Here is a 4,973-nt window from a genome sequence, read left to right as displayed (position 1 = left end):
GAGGTGGCTAAGGGAAAAGACGTCCACTTACCTCCCCGGTTCCAGCGGCGGGTCCTGCTCCGGTGCCGGTTCCCGGCCGCTTCCGGGTGTCTGACGTGGGCCCGAGACGTGACGTCTCAGGTCCGCTCAGCCACTCAGTGAAGGAGGCGGGATCCGTTTCAAGTCCGCTCAGATCCCGCCTCTGTCACTTCCGGGTCAGACACCCGGAAGCGTCCGGGAACCGGGCACCGAAGCGCCGCGATGCGGTACCAGCAGACAAGTGCCCCCCCGCTGGAGTACCCCTTTAAAGTTCCCCTTTAAAGTTCTAAATTTCTATTTAAAATAGCACAATAACAAGATAACAAAAATTTGTGAAATGTGATTTAAAAACTGATCACCAATTGCTGTTACTCACTAAATATATGGAACTACTTGTTCACCATAACAGAATTGTGGTATGGCATTCCATGCTCTCTCTAGTCATGCATAGCTTCATTGGAATAATCGAGGATGCAATCTGATTGGATTTACTTACAATGGCAGGATAAATCTCAAGATTTATCACTCTCGTTATAACTTTCAAAACCTAAATCGACAATGAGATAAAAAGTAAAGCAATTTTGCAATTTAAATTCATTTTTTTTTTGAGTTCTCATGCTTTAAAACAAAGCTGTACTTACTTGTATAGCCTAATCGATCGTTTAACGATTTTGCAGCAAAAAAATTGGTTTTATGCCAAGCGTTTAGACGAAGTGAAAAATCGTTGGAAAAAAATGCTTTTGTGATCGTTTTAAGATTGCTTAAAGTGACTCTGTACAATCTGACCCCCAACCCCAAACGGCTTGTACCTGTATCGGATAGCTGCTTTTAATCCAATATCTGTCCTGGCGTCCGTTTGGGAGGTGATGCAGTTATAAACCTTAAAAAATAACTTTTAAACTAGCAGCCCTGTGTCAAATTGGTGTGGCCAAGAGTACCCATGTCCTAGGATTGCAACACCCTTATGTCCCTCCTCCCCGCCCTCTTCATCATTAGTTATGCCCATAGAACTATTTCTGCTATTCATCCCCTGTGTGAGCACTGCACATGAGCTGGATCGGTAAGGCACCTGTGCAGTGTTCAGACAGGTGATAAATAGGAAAAATCCTGCCCAGGGGTGTTCCTTGTAAAGATAAGGGACGGAGGGGTGGTGCAATCCTAGGGCATAGACCCTCTAGGCCACTCCAATTCGACACAGGGCTGTAAGTTTAAATTTTGTTTCTCGGGACAATAACTGCATCACCTGCCGAACGGACCCCAGGACAGATCTTGAATTAAAAGCAACTATCCGAAGGTACAAGCGGTTTGGGGGGGTTAGATTGTGGGTACAGAGTCGCTTTAAGGCCATCTCACACACTAGGGTGAATCTGCGAAAGACTGTTTAGACGAAGCGATCTGCGAATTATCAGTGAGCAACCAGCCATGATTTGAGGACATGCTGAAAGACCACGGTGAACGATTTCTAGCTGGTCGCTTGATCACTAGCTGGGTTTACACGAGCCGATTATCGCTCAAATGTTATCGCTATCGTAAAAATTTGAATGATAATCACTCCATGCAAATGGACCACAACTCCACGTTGTTCATTCATTTGCTGGGATCAGATAGAGAAAACGATTGTAACTAACCACTATCATTCTTAGTATTATGGTGAACATTTTCCGTTACCTCTTGTTTGTGTTCGTTTATCGTAAAAAATCGCTCTGCCTAAAAGGACCCAAAGGCTTGCTCTTCATTTGTAACCTACACACAGCTATAGAAGTAACCTGACAAGCAATGTTTTCTTGACCTTTTAAGAAACCAGGTGGGTGAGTGACTGTGTTTTCTGTTCTGTAGATAAATGTGCCCCCACTGTGCATATGCCCCAAGATGGCTCCACAGAGTTATATCATGAGGATGTCTTGGTCACGTGGTATATACAACCCAATTAGTCTGGTCTTCTCCTGACTGATTCCTGTGATTGGGTTGGGGTCTGTGTAAAAAGATTGGGTTGGGGTCTGAACACTAAAAACTATTCACAAATACCACAGGGCACAAGCTGTTGTTACTACAATAACTGAATGTAAACCTGCCTGGGATAATCATATTTCTATGCTAAGATAATAAGAAGGGAAATACTTAAAGGGGAACTCCACAGAAGGAAAACTTGTTTTCTATTAAAAGTACATTAAAAGTTATATAGATGTGTCTATACATTGTATTACCATATCTGTACGGTTCTGCCACACTGATAGCGGTTTAAAATCCAGGAAGTGAAGAAAAATGGCCCCTGTGCCAATTCACATTGTCTCCTGCTCCCACTGCTCTCCCACCTTAGGAGACAAATATTCCATGCCTCTGTCTCACATTGTGTGTGTTTGCTGAGCACAGGCTGATGATGCAGACAGGGGGCAGGGCGTGATGTCACAGGAGGCTTGGCTAGATTCCCCAATCCATCTCTGACCAGCCAGAAGCAGCTGCTGCACTGATTTCACAAAACTGTAGTGAAATTAGGTCTATGTTCACACATGTTGGCATTTCATTGCAGTACTGCAGCGTATTCACAAAAATGATGCAGTAATACAAGAAAATTATGCTAAACGGCAGAGAGGATCAGAGTCGGCGCTGCCAATCCCACCTGGAGAAAAACGAGGCATAAACAGTATATCCCATGTAAGATAATATGGAATAAAGTCCTTACTGTGGGGCTCAACTTCAAAGATAAAAGATGCTTGATCATGTTATGTGCGTGGAAATGAAAAGAAAAAAAATAAATTCAAAAAGTTTTTTACTTTATTCCATTATCAGCGGTACAGGTAGAGAATACAGTGTGCTGTGTAGTGTTACAGCTAGAGGATACAGCGTGCTGTGTGGTGTTACAGGTAGAGAATACAGTGTGTTGTGTGGTGTTACAGGTAGAGAATACAGCGTAGTGTGTGTTTTAACAGGTAGAGAATACAGCGTGCTATATGGTGTTACAGGTAGAGAATACAGAGTGCTGTGTGGTGTTACAGGTAGAGAATACAGGGTGCTGTGTGGTGTTACAGGTAGAGAATACAGTGTGCTGTGTGGTGTTACAGTTAGAGAATACAGCGTGCTGTGTGGTGTTACAGGTAGAGAGTACAGCGTGCTGTGCGGTGTTACAGGTAGAGAATACAGTGTGCTGTGTGGTGTTACAGGTAGAGAATACAGCGTGCTGTGTGGTGTTACAGGTAGAGAATACAGAGTGCTGTGTGGTGTTACAGGTAGAGAATACAGCGTGCTGTGTGGTGTTACAGGTAGAGAATACAGTGTGCTGTGTGGTGTTACAGGTAGAGAATACAGAGTGCTGTGTGGTGTTACAGGTAGAGAATACAGTGTGCTGTGTGGTGTTACAGGTAGAGAATACAGTGTGCTGTGTGGTGTTACAGGTAGAGAATACAGGATGCTGTGTGGTGTTATAGGTAGAGAATACAGTGTGCTGTGTGGTGTTACAGGTAGAGAATACAGTGTGGTGTAACAGGTAGAGAATACAGCGTGCTGTGTGGTGTTACAGGTAGAGAATACAGTGTGCCGTGTGATGTTACAGGTAGAGAATACAGCGTGCTGTGTGGTGTTACAGGTAGAGAGTACAGCGTGCTGTGTGGTGTTACAGGTAGAGAATACAGTGTGCTGTGTGATGTTACAGATAGAGAATACAGCGTGCTGTGTGGTGTTACAGGTAGAGAATACAGTGTGCTGTGTGATATTACAGGTAGAGAATACAGCGTGCTGTGTGGTGTTACAGGTAGAAAATACAACGTGCTGTGTGGTGTTACAGGTAGAGAATACAGTGTGCTGTGTGGTGTTACAGGTAGAGAATACAGAGTGCTGTGTGGTGTTACAGGTAGAGAATACAGTGTGCTGTGTGGTGTTACAGGTAGAGAATACAGTGTGCTGTGTGGTGTTACAGGTAGAGAATACAGGATGCTGTGTGGTGTTATAGGTAGACAATACAGTGTGCTGTGTGGTGTTACAGGTAGAGAATACAGTGTGGTGTTACAGGTAGAGAATACAGCGTGCTGTGTGGTGTTACAGGTAGAGAATACAGTGTGCTGTGTGATGTTACAGGTAGAGAATACAGCGTGCTGTGTGGTGTTACAGGTAGAAAATACAACGTGCTGTGTGGTGTTACAGGTAGAGAATACAGTGTGCTATGTGGTGTTGCAGGTAGAGAATACAGGATGCTGTGTGGTGTTATAGGTAGAGAATACAGTGTGCTGTGTGGTGTTACAGGTAGAGAATACAGCGTGCTGTGTGGTGTTACAGGTAGAGAATACAGTGTGCTGTGTGGTGTTACAGGTAGAGAATACAGCGTGCTGTGTGGTGTTACAGGTAGAGAATACAGTGTGTTGTGTGGTGTTACAGGTAGAGAATACAGCGTGCTGTGTGGTGTTACAGGTAGAGAATACAGTGTGTTGTGTGGTGTTACAGGTAGAGAATACAGTGTGCTGTGTGGTGTTATAGGTAGAGAATACAGTGTGCTGTGTGGTGTTACAGGTAGAGAATACAGTGTGCTGTGTGGTGTTACAGGTAGAGAATACAGTGTGCTGTGTGGTGTTACAGGTAGAGAATACAGTGTGCTGTGTGGTGTTACAGGTAGAGAATACATTGTGCTGTGTGGTGTTACAGGTAGAGAATACAGTGTGCTGTGTGGTGTTACAGGTAGAGAATACAGTGTGCTGTGTGGTGTTACAGGTAGAGAATACAGTGTGCTGTGTGGTGTTACAGGTAGAGAATACAGTGTGCTGTGTGGTGTTACAGGTAGAGAATACAGTGTGCTGTGTGGTGTTACAGGTAGAGAATACAGTGTGCTGTGTGGTGTTACAGGTAGAGAATACAGTGTGCTGTGTGGTGTTACAGGTAGTAACTGTGTGCTGTTACAGGTAGACAATACCACAATGAAATGGTAAAGTATTGCAAATAATTCAGTAACACAATGAAACTGCAATGTGAAC

Source organism: Dendropsophus ebraccatus, chromosome 6 (assembly GCF_027789765.1).
Source record: "Dendropsophus ebraccatus isolate aDenEbr1 chromosome 6, aDenEbr1.pat, whole genome shotgun sequence".
Taxonomy (NCBI): domain Eukaryota; kingdom Metazoa; phylum Chordata; class Amphibia; order Anura; family Hylidae; genus Dendropsophus; species Dendropsophus ebraccatus.
The sequence above is the reverse complement of the archived record's forward strand: the minus strand, read 5'-3'. Positions refer to the sequence as shown.